Source organism: Ischnura elegans, chromosome X (assembly GCF_921293095.1).
Source record: "Ischnura elegans chromosome X, ioIscEleg1.1, whole genome shotgun sequence".
Taxonomy (NCBI): Eukaryota; Metazoa; Arthropoda; class Insecta; order Odonata; family Coenagrionidae; genus Ischnura; species Ischnura elegans.
In genome coordinates, this window is record NC_060259.1 from 36279692 (window position 1) to 36296004 (window position 16313).

The 16313-nt window shown below is 38.8% G+C and overlaps 1 long non-coding RNA gene across 1 annotated transcript in view; it reads left to right on the plus strand.

Moving 5' to 3' along the window:
• The window catches only part of LOC124171443, a 74357-nt gene that overhangs the window by 39493 nt on the left and 18551 nt on the right, over nt 1–16313 (plus strand). The window contains exon 2 of the long non-coding RNA XR_006867717.1: nt 6341–6518. This is a non-coding gene — a long non-coding RNA (uncharacterized LOC124171443). The remainder of the gene's footprint in view (nt 1–6340; nt 6519–16313) is intronic.

The window sequence follows — 16313 nt, forward strand, 5'->3', positions numbered from 1 at the left end:
TCTTTTGCGCCCCCCTTGAGTTTTTTCTGTACCCATTACTGGGACAGCTATGTATTCGCAATTACCTAACCAAAATTCCTTCGCTTCCTCCTTGTTGATTTCATTCCAGGTGTCTATAAAGCATATATTTTTATATCATATGAAATATCTGATTTTCATAAACTTAATTTATGTAGACTATTCCAGCGATGAGCTTACTTTTTTTAATGAAATTAAATTTTTTAATGTGATGATCTGATAACTGATTTTCATGTTTCGTTCCTTAACAAAGAAACTTCTCCAAAAGCTTTAGTTTTCCTCAGTTTCTTTGAGGGTAGTGACCAGTTATTAGTAGTTAACTGTAACTGTACAATTCTAAGATTGGCATATACAGTAGATTCCGGCTAATGGGTCCACCGGTTACTTGGGGCAGCCGCTTAATTGGGGCAAATCTTGAAGAACCGAATCCAATTGAAGAATATCCCAGAGTTTTCTCCGCTTAATTGGGACAGCATGCCGCTTTATTGGGCCATGAGTCGGCGACATTGACTCTATGCTCGCGACGAAATTAAAATTTTTTCGTATCAGAATACTGTTTTTTATATTTTCCTCCTTTAATTTAGTCGTATTTTTCTCAAGTGTACCTATTCTTGCCTTAATCTTAAAACTCTTGTTCTTATATCATCCGTGTGAGGAATCGGATTCCGTTCCCCGACCATGAAACCTCATTCAACGTAGTGATGTGTTCAAGAGGAGAGGACCCCTGTGGCAGGCTATAGGTAATAGAATGAGCCCGGGATAGTTAGAAAGAACTAATGACACCTGTGGTGAGGGTGTAAGAGCGAGTACGGGCCAATTTCTAGGAATTACTGGCTGTTTTTGAATATAGGAGACGGTACGAGGCGAACAATTTCGCTTACAAAGAGCTTTTTGTTTGCAGCATCTTGAACAAAATTCAACTTACTCATGAAATCTATCCTTTTAATTCCTTTTCCTCTATACAACTGAGTAGTCTCTATTGGAAAATTACGTTTCTTCGTTCCTTTCTCTTTTTCCCATCACTTTCCCAGTAGTCTATGCATCCACAAAAGACACTTTTCTCTTCACTTGTACCTAGTCATCTGTGAACTAACAGTCTAAAACCAGTTTAAATGGTGCGCATATTTGGTGGGATTTATCTCGTGCTCTACGATCTAAGTGAACCTAGGATAAGTGATATTTTTTTAGTTCTGAGATTCAGTGACGCTCCATTTCTTGAACAATATGCCACGTTAAGACCTTTTACTCGCTGAAATTTGCAATAGGTACGCGACAGAAATAAAGATTATCCTCAATCCAGTCATCTCCGTTTGGCTGAGATTACCGGGAGGCCAAAATTGACGATAGCTCAGTTATTGAAGCAACAGGATAAAATAAGAGAGGAATGGAGTCAAAAAGGAAAGCAAGCATCGTCTATGAAACGCAAGCGTCAACGTAAGGATCCAGATGTTGAGGACGCTTTTGATCAATGGTATTCCATTGTAAGCGATCGAGGGATTTGTGTAAGCGGTCCAATATTAAATAAGAAGTCGGAGGAACTAGCTTTGAAACTTGGTCATGACCATTTTAAGGCAACAGATGGTTGGCATCTCGATGGAAGACCAAAAACGAAATAAAATTCAAGAGAGCTAACGGAGAAAAAAGTGCTAATGTCGTGAGTGCAGAGGAGTGGAAATTGAACAAACTGCCCAAGTTACTCCTGAATTTTTGCGCTGATGGCATTTACAATGCCAATGAAACGGGGCTGTAATACCGAGCAACACCAAATGGCTCTTCTTATTACAGTCATGTAGGACCAAAGGGCTTCAAAAAATTGATGAATCGCGTCACTGTTTAGTATTGTTTAAATGTTTCGGGAACTGACAAAAAACTCTTCTGGCAATTCTGGAAAGTGCTAAGCCTCAATGCTTTAAAGGGTTAAGAATAAGCAGTTTACCATCAGAGTGCCAAGCCAATAGCAAGGTAGCGATGACAGTGAGTCTCTTTACGCAATGATTGACCAGTGGGGATATAGAATTAGCATGGAAATCAAGAAAGGTTCTTCTTGTACTTGAAAACTGTACGGCACATGCTAATTTCCAAAATGTGTGTTAAAAAATTATCAGTTGGAATTTCTGCTTGGAAACATAACGTCCTTAGAGCAACCAATGGATATGGGGATCATAAAAAATTTGAGAACACTTTACCGTGGGAAATAAGTAGATAATATTCTAGAATCTATAGAATATAACCTTCTGATATCATCATCCACCGCCAACGCGCTAAGCTCAAAGGTGAACATTCAGCAAGCAATATTGTTTCTGGCTAAAAGATGGCCCGATGTCAAATGTCAAAAAATTCAACATTGTTTTTTCATTGCGATTTCTAAAGTTTCAGTGCAGTGTACAACATTACAGCAGAATCTGAAAATGTATTCAACTCAAAACTGTGTCACATAACAAGCCATGAAGAACTCGATTATATTCACTGCAATTTGGACCAATGAAAACTGTGAACTTGATATTGCTGAAACCATATTACACAGGCAACATTGAAGCTGAAGGTGAGGATGGTGATGGAGATGAAATCGCACCTGAACGTAGCTAAGTGATAACTCTGGATGCAAGAAGGTTCATTGAGGGTTTGCGACTCTTCTTCATGTGAAAGGCAATGAAGATAGCCCAAGGTCGTCATTGGATTTCTGTGCCGACTTGGGTCGTACGACGAGGATGACGAGAATGCTGCAGAGAACATTAGAAAAATTCCTTGAGCGAGGAGATACGATTTGAAATGAAAGTACTTGCATGTTTAGGAATTTATGGAATCACATATTATTAACTAATTAACCGTGAATTTGTCTTAAATAGAAGTTAATAAATGACTTTCATCCAGCATCGCCTGAGACTGTGAAAAATATTTTCAACTAAGATTACTATCATTCTTAAAAATGTTAATAAATTAGCTAATCTCGCTGATTTATTAAACAAATTAATAGTTTAATAAACATTGTTTGCATTATAACCATTCTTTAGTCTTCTTTCTATCATTTCAAAGTTTGTTTATGAACATGTATGGGATAGTTCGCTTAATTGGGGCAGCCGCTTCATTGGGGCAAAGTGTGCCTGTCCCGATGTGTCCCAATTAACCGGAATCTACTGTATTACCTTTCAATCCTTTCCTTGGATTAAATGAAATTTTTAATTTGAAATCAGCCGATATTCCCTCATCTTAGGAATATTTGAGTCAGACGAATTATAGTACACCGTTGCTACTGAAATAATTCAGCAATGCCTATTTACCCCGGACATTTCCTTAAACTCAAGTCAAAACTTCCTTGGGTCGAAACTAAACTAAAACTCTGGGACGAAACGCAGATATTGTTTCGCACCGGAGGCACCACGTGCTTCACCTTCAAACAGTTTAGTTTCAACCCACGCACAGAGTACGAAGTATGGTCGAATAAAGTAGAGGTTCGACCTACCACCATTAGATGCATGGGGCACTCATACTTTTACCACTAAAAGGAGAGCGGTGAACGCAAACCGGACATTCGCTTTTTAAGATCAATGTTTCAAACTCTCTCAACGTTAATGCAAACGTTATAGGTCGAAACTATTCCCTCTTATCACCCTCCACTCAACTGTTGGGATCGAAACATTACTATGAGCAGCGGAGTTTCGATTAATTTAGTTTCGCTCCAGGGAGTAGAGCTTCGTCCCGGGTCGAAACTAAACTCCTCCGTGATTTTAATTTAAAACTAAACCTAGACTTCGTATTTTCGTTTCCTTCCGGGTCGAAAAGAAACATTTTCGTTTTGTTTCACTTGCCATCTTTGCCTACAAGTCACTTAATACGAGGGAATGCGTTTGCCTCACCGCGTTGATAGAGTTTTTATTAAAATACAAAGTGGCCTATCCGCGATTGAAAACTGTGTGGAGTGCGCTAGAAGTGCAGTACTCCGTCTGTCATATGGGACGCTAAGCGGTGTTCCCGTTGGCGCCTGTCTACAAGAGAGCAGGCAAATGGCGACAATAGTTTTCTCTGTATCCTACCTTCCTTTCCCTTCTCAATGACGCATATGACCTAAACTATCGGTCACCTCCCCGAAAAACCAATACCTCATCCTCAACAATGCTCTACACGAAATAATTATGTCAAAGTCTGATTTTTTTATTTCAATTGTGTGAACTGAACAGATAAGGTAGGAATTTTTGTAACAATTCACAGTGTCCGGCGATATCTAGTGAAAATGTTTTTATTCATGAGAATAAACTAAAATGGTAAACTTCCAGACAATTTTATTTACTTAAGTACCGACCCGGTTTCGACACATAGTGTCATCATCAATGTACAAATTTGGCCTTCCTCGTTCTATATATACCGTCCCTTCTCTTGCTGGACGGTATATATAGAAAGAGGAAGGCCAAATTTGTACATTGATAATGGCACTACGTGTCGAAACCGGGTCGGTACTTAAGTAAAAAAAAGTGTGTGGAAGTTTATCATTTTAGTTTATTCTCATGGATAGGAATTTTTTATTCGTGTTTTATTCTATTCTAATTTTTTTCTACCGTTATTTTCTTATCTGGTTATTGCCAACGATTTTAAAAAACCACATAACAACCTTTACCTACCTTGTATGCATTGGCTAATTTGGGAATATTGATACACCTAAGGTATTACTCGAAAACGACGGAAATATTGGTCCAATTCATGTGCTTCTGTCATTCGAAAACTCAAAAATTACCAATTATGCATACCTATTAGAATTCACAAGCTTGTTAGCCCTTCAAAATAATACTTTGAATTACGAATATCATTTAGTGTAATTTTATAGTGGCACTTATATCCCTCAAACGACATTATGTCTGTACATTTCATTGGAATCTATCCATTTACCCCAGTGATGGACCATTTTATTCAATGTCCTGGGCTGCTTTGCCATGCATCCTCAGGTTTTAAATTTTATCACGTTTAACTCTCCCATTTATGACCAGGCGATGGAAATTGTTTAGCATACAAAATTTAATTTTTCAAATGTAGACGCATGCATCAGATCAGCCGAGGAAACTCGGCCACTAAATAGCAGTTAATGCCTGTATTTAAGGATCAGCGACGTTAATGTTACCCTGAAATATTACTATTTGCATATAAATAGAGTATCTTGACTAAACTGTGGGGATCTACTGAAGCTTCGCAAAAGGCCCTTTAAATAAGGTCTGCTGGCAAAAATGTGAAATATGATGTGAAACAGATTTCTCATATCTTTTATGAAGGAAAAAAAACCCTCAGCCTTGCAAAATAGCGAAAAATCGTTATGAATTTTTTCTTTGATTTTGCTAAATGGCCCTCAGTGACATTGGCACGTAACCTCAAAGTCATCCATAGTAGTTAGAGAATTGAATAATTGGGATTACGTTTTTGATTGATACGCACAGGATCGGTATTTGCGTTGCACATCTCTGGCGTCTTTAAATGGATTAATTATGGAATAAATGTCACACGCTCCTTTGGGTTGCGACCTTTTGTTGATTTAATTTATTTTATGTTTCCACTATGCATCCCGATACTATGGATATACTCAACAACGTGTCTAAGAAGTATTTTGTTCCCTACGGAGATGAAACTCCCTCCATAATGAATATGCATATTTTTTCCTTCCATCATTGCCATATCTCACTTGATTGGTATCATATTCTGCATGCACTACAATAAATACAGAGATCCCAGTTATTCTTTCTTGAAGCCGTGATAGCTTACATTATAAAGGAGAGGTCATGAGCATGGAGAAGGTGCGGAGAAAAGCTCCAAGAATGTGTTGGGAGAGCAGAAGAAAATGGACATCGTTTCAGAAATGCTCAGAATTCTGGGGCGGGAGAGTTTACAGGAGAGGAGGAAAAGGAGCAGGCTATGCGGTATTTTTAAAATAATAAGTGGCGAAAAAGCATGGAAAGAGTTTTGGAAGGACGTTACAAAACCCATCTTTGTTTGACACCAAATGAACACCAGTTCATGATAAAGTGCCAATCACAAAGGAAAAATGCAAAGCCGTTCTCCTTCTTGAATGGGACCATAAGGAATCGGAACGACCTACCAGCAAAACTATTTGAGCCCTTTCCAAAAAAATACATATAAAAAAGCGGTTGATGAGGTAGGGACCAAGAATTTTGTTGTGATGTTTTCATTGTTTTGCTTTGTATTTTCATGTTAACACCAGGATAATGGCCTACTTGTAACAACTTAATTATAACAATAATAATAAAGATAATAATATTATTATTATTATTATTTTATAAATCCACTTAGAAAATTTTAGCTAATGAAAGTTATCTATTAATTTCAGGAACCCGGAATGAACTGAATAAAGTGGGAAACCATGGTTCCTTGCGAAACTGCTAGCTAACGAGAAATTTCAGAAATAGAAAAATCATCAACAAGGAACTGAAGCAGATTTAGAGAAAAAATTCCCCAGGTTCACTTTAAGGTGTCATCCCACCAAGGAATTATGCCAGAATGAAAAGGTATTAAGACTCTATTTCAGTATATTATGTAACTACAAGTAGTTATACTTATAATTGAAATGAAAAAGATACTTAATGTGTCAGAAGGACTTTCAGCATGTTTTATCATGTCAGCATGTTTTGTCTCGCGAAGTCGCGAGGAGTCTATTGTTATAGAGTATTGTCTTATTTCTTGAGGGAAATCACCTTTAGGCCTCGAAAACGTTTCCTAGCGTATCAAATAAAGATCACTTGTAATTTCTTTTTACTTGCAATATGTTTTTCTAATATTTGAGTTTTGCTGACGTTTTCGTGCAAATAAACCAAAAAAATTGCGTGCGCCAATCGCTGCATTCGTTGTCATTGGTCAATAATAAAGGTAAATTTTCCAGAATTATGGTCGCAAACTTTCCAGTTCTCATTCGCCTATCATAACGAGCTTCTACGAGTTTCTTTGCCGTATGTATTCACTCAGGATCTCCTTATTCATCGATGATTATCAGTACTGTGGGTACGTTCGTTTAAGCGGCATATGGTGCCAATATCAATTCGGAATAATGGCATGGATTTCTTTTATCGCTATCGGAGGAGGAAGATAATTGGTTCCATATTTAACATTCCTTACCCAGATACTTTGAAATCATTTCATGGTTAAGGACATTTGTTTTACTTTAAAATCATAACTAATTATTTTGATTATTTATTAAACGAAGATGATGTTTCTATGAAGTATCTATCAAATGCAAGATATTTCGACGTGCTACTATGTCAAGGCTACTGTCGAGCTACTCTCACCTCGGGGACTTTGTTCCTCTGACAAGTGCATCGATTCATTCAGGCTATTGCAGGTCGCGACAATTGATTGCTAAAATTTGATGAAAAAAATAATGTTTTTTAATTGATGATGTCTCATCGACCGCAAATACAATAGGGTAGTTTCCTTCATCAAAGAAAACGAAATGCATTGATTGCGATTCCTTACCCACCATTAGTGTATTCATGATATACAAATTATTTGGTTTTAGAAATCCCAGTTTAGACGAATGGCCACGGTCAATTTTAACCTCATTTGAAAAAGGCCTAAATTGGCGCCCATACGATTCCACTCAACGTGACGTCACAGGGACCTAGTTTCTATACGAGTAGATAGAAGTTTTACATCGTCTGAGATTAGGTATGCATGCATAAGGAACAGAGGTCAGGGAAACATCTCTTAATAATCACCTATTAAAACTGGCTAAGGTCGGAAAGTTTCCTTATTTTGAAAGGGTATTAATAATCCTTATTTAAGCCAAGCGCTACCTGTTAAGAGGGTACTCTGCTACCTGCTAGCAGCCTGCATCTCAGCGGCGCTTATATTCTCGCCCCAAGGTCACCTTGATCGCCGGCAGCGGAAACCATAATGACGTCACACGGTCTTTTCCCATCATTCATACTTAACCGTCGCGTATTCGCGCGCTTGAAAATTTTCACTTTTCATTTAATCGTGAAAAATAGATCTCGTCTTTTAAAAATCTAAAAGCGTGAAATGCGTACTCCAGGAGTAATAATCTTTCGATTTAGACAATAAAAAAATGATAGGACACCACCCTATTCTACTATAAAGTAATTATGGGTGCACCATAGTGGGAGGATCAAGGGAGGTAAATAAAATAGCCGCTGTATTCCATCAAATACTTTGGGACTGCTTTGACTGCTAACGTATTCAACAAAGGCCCATGTCAAAATTAGTGGTACTGTTATATATCGTTAAGTTAATTTGAATTTAGTAATTTTATTTCTTCACTATAATTCCAATCAGCAGCTAAATATTCGGGAAATTCATTGTCTTAGACGTGACTTCATGGAATCGACTTAACAGAATGAAATTAAATAAAAACTTTGTATTTACGTGTCACGTCGAAGCCTAGGTCGAACGGTACCAAATTTGTGTGGAATTACAAAGTTTTTTTTACATTTCATTACTTAAGTATTTCAGTAATTTATATAATTGTATTTGTTCGATGAGTATATTCATTTCAAAATCGGGATAAAATCATTGATAATTCCACTAAACGATTTATCGCTGCATCTCTACACGGCAGATTTAGGATAGTAGGTAGGTTTTAGTTAGGATTTAGGTAGCTTTAGTGCAATAGCGGCATAAATCTTCCGGGCGCCAGGAGCCGAAAAGTCTTTTCAAGAGGCGACCTGGGGCCGGGAGCTAAGAACTCACCAGGACGTGACGGAATTCCGCATGGCATTGAAAATGCCACGCACTACAATGCCGATCTACCTGCACGGCTGAAATTGTGTCATTACCCTGGAACCATTCTTCAAAGCCAAACCAATTCCAAACGGTCCCCTCCAAAGGCGGCCTTACATTTCAAGTAGATTTCTAAAACAGCCCACCATTTATCTCACCGTCGTTCTTCACTGGAAGAGCGGTTCCATTGAGGAGTAGATCGAAAGCAATATATTCAGGAGTTCGTTTCCATACTTCTGCGTCGACCCAAATTGAAAGAAGCGTGAGTCTTTCATTGTCATATTTACATGGAAATCGATGTAGGAATCTGGAAGCGTTGAAATTCACAATATGTATGACATCAGCACAGAGTTGATAAATAATTTTAATAATAATTCCAAAATATTTTCTGCTATCCTGTCCCTTTAAAATTTGTATTTTTTTCTTAACTTCACGATTCCATATCGTGGGAACCTCAAGAGTTGCTAAAAGAATCCATAATGAATCATATTTGCTTTTCTCTCAAAACACGCTTAGGAAAATATTGCCAGACGTTGATGTTCATCTGCGAGTCAATTCCATTATTATTCGATTCTATATCGCATGTGCAAAATATTTGGTCGGGTAACAATCTTTATGGTTGTAATATCGGCTTTTACTATCGAAATTGAGGGAGACCATGTGTTATATTGTGTGAGAATTTTACAAAGGGAAAAGTCACTTTTTTCTTTTTGGAATGCCCTAAAGAAACTGCAGGACAAGGCAACTTTTCTTTCCATTTTCTTTTTCTCATATCTCATTCAGAAACGACCTCGTTCCCCGTTCGTCCTTTTTTTATGGATGCCTTTCAAATTGCTTGCGTATTTACTGCAGTTACTTATATTTTGCTAAAATATACATTACTCGGGTAAAATCCATTTGTTGAACTGTCATGCTTTGGAAAGTTTTTTGGCAAACCTTTAAATTTTTTCGTTGCAAATGTTTTTTCCCGTTAGCAGTCCCTCACAATTTTTTCCTTCCAGATTTTTACTGGGGTATAAGTGCACCAACACAATTTACTACACACTAATTTTTACGGATTTATTCATCATTCTATTACTTTCTCTGTTATTTTTCATGTAGTGGTCTCCTATATCTGAATCATTTCTTAGCAGGTTTTACCCATCGCTAAATTCGTAATATAATCGTCTTCCATCCAAGTAGTTCCCCTGCAAAATGAAAGAATATGTTAAAATTTACTTCTTCGCGTGCTTTCCAGCTCTGGCCTTTCTTCTTTCTGGCCTATACCTCGGCCAGCCTATGTAATTTTCTTATTACTAGCAAGTGATCCATCAGACAAGAAGAACGTCCATTGGTTGTATAAGTTGAGGAGCGTGAACTCTGCATGTTTTATATTTTCAATCGTGTTGTTTATGAGGTCAGGTTCATTTTTATTGTATGCACTATGGTATTTGCTAGAGTTCGTGATTTATCTAAATTCTCGTCTTTCAAAATTCGGCAAATCAACTTAACTCCATGGTGAAGTGTCCCAGACTTTACCGGTGGATTGTGCGGATGAACCCGGGAAGTTACCCCAGAGACCATCATCAGAACTCCGAGATGCTCAGGAAGGACTCTTTTAGCGATGCAATAATATGAGCTCTTTCTGTAATGAGAATTTCGGTAAATGGAGCTCGAAATACAATATTTCTTTTTATTTTAATTCTTAATCCCTCAAAGTAGTAGTTCAGTCATGCCTGCTAACTCTCTGTGGAGTGACAGGAGATTATGAATGAATCATTTAGATTTATTATAATTTTAAAAAATATAGTGTTTATTAGATTCACTTATTGGTCTCTCTAATATCCTGTACAAAATTTGGCTATGTCCTGGGCCAGGGGCGCAGCTAGGAATTAAGGCTGGGGGGGTTTGGTGCAACTAATACCGGGGTGTGTGGGGGTATGGAATACCCACCAGGATAAGCGGTAGGTGCGAGATTAATAAATTGCAGAATTTTTAGATAAATGGTTCTAAATGGTGAGTTTTAAAGCTTTCTGAGGGATATTTTATTAAACCTTACACTATTATATTAGTAATACCAATCCAATTAAGTAAAATGGATTAAACTAAAAAATTTCTCTGAGCTCCGGAGGGGGGTTTATCCCCCAAACCCCCCCTCGCTGCGCCACTGTCCTGGGCTAATATTGTATAAAATATCCGAAAAATAAAGAATTCAAAATAAAATCTAGCTTACCGCAGACTACAAATCGAAAATTCAACGGGGAAGAGTTCTATACTGTAATCCAATTCAATAGGCACTCATATCCGGTCATTGCCGGACTGCGTCAAAAAAGATTTTTATCATGCATACACAAGCACGTGCAAATATCCCATTATCTGTATTCTCCTCACGCGTACCGTTAATGAACGGTAATGATGACATGATGCGCTACAACCGTGGCCGTTGGTGGAGAATGAAAAGTATTGATGCCAACGATGCGCTAATCATGCCAATTTTTCCGTTCCCACTGTATTGATTAGGAATGAGACAGCACGAGCAATAGTACACATAAACATTACTGCGCAAGCCGCTTCAATACTCGTTTGCCGGGGGGACACAAGCCGTAGAGAGGATATGCGCACACGACGTTCCACCTTGCATATATTAAAGTCCTTTATTGTTCTGGGGAAAAACGGATTCCATTACCTATCCGTTCGGCAAAATCTCCCCTATGTTTTTGTTTCTGTCGTGTCTGGAAATAAAGTGTAGGGGTTCTAACATAATTTTCACCTTTTCGCTCTGAAAGATTGTTCTATTATCTATTATTTATATCTCAAGCAATATAAGTCTAGCACGTAGCCTCAGAGTCTCTTGTGGCTCTCAGACTAATACATTTAACATCTCTGTAACGCTCTCTGTCCGCCCGTATTGTTTTCTGACGAATTCCTCAGCTTTCATTTGTATGTTATTAAGTCCTAAGATTAAGTTTTTCTGTGCCGAGTCTCATATGCTCGTTGCATAAATTAGGTGTGGCCGGACGAGTACAAAATAGCGCTTCTCGTATACTTTTTCATCCGAAAACCTTCCCACAACAGGCTTGACGAATCCAAGCTTCTTCATGTCTCTAACAAAAATATTTCTTACGCATTTCACCCACAATAAGTTCGAAGTTATCGTAACTTTCAGATATTTCTCTCATCTTTCGCCTTAGTGTTAACAACATGAATGGGGATAGTTGGACGACCTAGGCAAGAAATTCTCCGCAATGCATTTTCTTGGATTAAGTGCTAGTCCCCACTCCTGGCTCCACACATGAACGTTCTTTAAATCCGCTGATAGAATTTAAAATTCAGAGTTACCACAATTTTGCGATTGATGACAGTGTCAAACCCATTGTTGATGAGTTGACTTTTTGGAAGTCCATGGATAGCGATAGTTGAAACAGCAGTAGTACAGGTATTTTTCCACGTTTTTCTTATTCTTTCTCGACCGGTTTCAATGCTTACGCATCATTATCAAGAGCTGTCTAACCTAAGGAGCAGCAATCCTGGTATTTAACCTACCCTCAGTATAATTCCAGGCATGCTGCTCCTTAGGGTTGACAGCTCTTGATAATGATGCGTAAGCATTGAAACCGATCGAAAAAGAATAAAAAAGTGTGGAAAAACACTACTGCTGTTTTGATGACAGTGTCTTCAGCAAATAAATGCATATTATCGCTAATTCTGGAGCAGAGGTCATTTGTTTATAAAATGAACAAATAGGGGTCCATGGTGCTCAGGAGTGGCGCGTGGCTGTCCCGTTTGGGGCACCTGATATTACTTAAACTACATCAAATACAGGTAATTCCGTCAATAACTACCATTTGGTTTCGATAACTCAGAAAGCCGCTCCGCTATTCCGCTCAACAGGATATTTTTTTTACATTAAAGTAAGCAAATTTTTCTCGTATAATGTTCAGCAGAGATAATAAACAGCTAAAGTAAATCAACCATGTAAACCCGGGCGCCCGATGGTATTGCATGTTAAAGCCATGGAGAGTGACTTGGGAGAAATTATAGAGCGAATTATGTTGTTATTTTTCCTTTTTAACTAAAAAAAATCCGAATGAAGATCTGTATAGACTAAGCTCTCTTAGATCCAATTTTGATAATTTGGGTTGGGAATTCGAACCTTTTTTATGGAAGGATGGATAATTTGAAAATTTTCTGGTGGTGGTGGGGAGTGAAAATTATGGAAATTGTGCCAGTTTTATTTTTTCGTTTCCACTGAAGAAAGTTAGAATAAAACTAAATAAATTATAGTAAGGCCATTACGTAGTACCTGTTGTTGGGTGGAGTTATAAAAACGATTTCGGTTATTTTCCTAGAAAGGGAGGACATCAATATTGAATTTGCCATTTGAAGGATAAAGATTGCATAGATTACTGAAACCACATGAGGTGAAGTTGGAGGAAGAATGATGAGTATATCGGGATGTTTTTTTCTTCTTTAATAGTTAAAATTCAGAATTTGACGGGTACGGGCTAAATTGCGTCCCTCATCAGCCTAAAAAAAATTTAGGCGACATGAAAGTGAACCCAGATAGCGTTAAGCGTATGGAGCTGACGTAATTCGTAATCCCGCCTTAGTAACCGGACGAAGTGACTCGATACCTTCAAGAGAGATGCTAAAGGTGGAAGTTAATCGCTCGTCTCATGGGGTATCTTCCCTTCTCCTACCCCGCAATCCTATTACGGGCCCTTCGGCTTTTTGGCTCCCGGCCCGCCTCCTTGCAATCGCCCGCCACTATAAAACCCTCCCGGGCGCCCGAAAACCTCGCCGAGGCGCCGGCAGCACCCACCGCGCCATCCCTATAGCGAATCATCCCCACTCCGTACACTCGCTTTGCCGCCGTAGAGTTTCCAGGATCCAATCCATTATTCTACGTGGTGCACCCCCGAAATTACCTAACCCCCCCCCCTCTCCCACCAATGCTACACCTCATCAAAGCATGGCCCCGCGCACCACCTCCCTCCACCCCATCGATATCGGCGAGTGCAGCCTCCCGGCGCCACGTCGACGTCCCCCAACCTCCGCCCCCAATCATCGATTTCCTAGGCTATCTAATCACTGATCCACCCTCCCGCCCCTCCCCCCACCTTCCCTGCTTGACCGTCACCCCCTCATCCCCCATCGTCCCACGCCCAAAATCAATCACGGTGCCGCTAACTCCGAGTCAAAATTCAGTGCCAAGTAATTGAATCATTCTTGTGCCCTTGCCCCACACTCGAGTCTTCGGCACAGTATCCCATCAAGGGAGGCGTCCCGGCTGCGGACCGCCCGTATGACCCGCCCTGAGCCAGGCGCGTGGAAACTGTACCTATGATTTTCTTTCGGCCCGTCACGCTTAGGAGTAAATATGCACATGAGAAAGCTCAAGATGGTTACACAGAAGTGAAATCCAATGTGGCACTTACAAGTGACCCGGAGAAAATCTTATTATCGTGCTATTTTGAGGGCCAATATAAACGATAAATTGAGAAGGATATTTACCGAATGGCTAGGTTTAGAGGCCTGCTTACACGATACATTGACACGTACGAGTTAATGTCTGTTTGCATGCATGATTTTTGTGGACCGGAGCGGAACATGTACGAATGCATGAGCAAAATTAGAACAGGTTCTATTTTCCGTGCATGCATTCGCACAAGTTGGGAGGTTATATGGTGCATTCTGGCGTTCATTCTCGCGTTCATACATTTAGTCATTAACCCGTGCGTGTTAATGTAGCGTGTAAATAGGCCTTAAGAAAGAGTTCTCCGCAAAAAATGAAGGACTTATATACTAGGTCGATCTTTAATAAATCCTAATACTAGGCAATCAAATCGCTCGCAAAGTGTACTTATATTTTTTTGTATTCCTCAACAAATTAACGGGTGGTGTCCTATTACCTACCGCCACACGCTTGGTGGCTAGCAGGGTGGTAAGTATATGTAAACCATGAATCCCTCAATTTCATTATTACAATGGAGACCGGAAAAATAATCGAATAAAAAACCTGAAACGGGAATTTATGAATGCACAATAACTTTCCTCCTTTGGGAGTATGAAAGTGGCAGAAATTCATGCGTATTTGTAAATTAAATTAGGAGCATCTGAACAAAAACTATCGTCAGAATCAGCCAATCAGTCCCATCATGTATCACTTGACTTGCAATGGGAATATGTCCATTTCAATCAATGTGACATGCGCAGGAACCGAAAATGGCCCTTGTTTATATGTATATGCTATGAGGCTAGTGCGACTCGCTATCTCTCCATCTCGCGCCGAGAGCTTTTCTTTTTTTTTCTAACAACTTCGTTGGAGAGCGTAAGGTCTCGCGGAGGAAAAATATTGCGTGTGCCGTGTCCCGTTTGGGCGTCAGCCCCTCGCTGAGTGCCCTGGGGGCATTAAAATATGACAGGGACGCCGGAGTGCAGGCTGAGTGGCAATTCGTTAATCATTTCGGGCAGATGGACGCTGTTACCGAGCTCCTGTCACTGAGCTGGCTCTCAAAAAGCAGCGTGATGGTATGGGCTAATTGATTGTTAACGAAAATCTATGCCCGTGCTCAGGTGATTGAAACGGAGCCTATCTATTGTAAATGTAGTCTACCCTTGTAAACAACTTTGACCTCTCCGGATGCGCCGATTATGAATTGTGTATGACAATGTTCTTGGTGTTAAAATGTTTACTTGTGAAATAAAACCCTCACTTGTTTAAGCCCACCGGAAATATTACATATAAGGTGGATAAATATATATCCACTAAAAGAGTTCTTTGCGTTTTAGTGCATGCCTAACGTGTTCTAAGGCTTGTTAGTATGTACAAATAGGGATTATAAGGACTCAAAACCATCACAATCATAAATAAAGCACAATTATCTTGCTTGTAAGACTTGTTTCCTTGTACTCAGGCCGAGATGTCATTGGAAAATTGATGGTGAATCATATTTTTTTGTTGATTGTGCAATAAAAGAATAATATTATATACACAGGTAACTATTTATCCAGGTGTGATGCAAAGATTAATTAGCTCACGATTTAGAGTATTTAATGTAAAAGGCTAATGGCATCTGTCAAGATTTCTGAGGATTTTAGTGAAATATCAATGAGGCAATAATTATAATTATCAGAATGATATTTCTATCCATTCATTCGTTTAAAAGTACTGCCATTATCATATTTTCCACTGGTATTGTCCAAAAACAAGTACAAAATAGTTTGACAATACTAAACCTAAATTAAAATGCATGCTACAATCCAATGTCAAGCTTCAAAGGCCATAATAACTTCCGCATCACGAGAAAATTTCTCAACTCAACAGAACAGTAACGAGTTACTTCGGTGAGAACCCGTACTCTTTACATATAAATAAATTAGGAAAACTAAAGAAGCTTTGGTAAACAGAGGCTAATAATATTAAAAACAATAGTACTCTAAGTTTGTTTATTCATTAGGATACAGCAGATATCATTAAACAAAAAGGGAAAATTACACATCTGATACATTCAATAGGACATCCAATGGTTTCCTACTTTTGTTTGTTCGATGAGAGTAAACTAAATATTTTAGCTAAAAATATTTTAAAC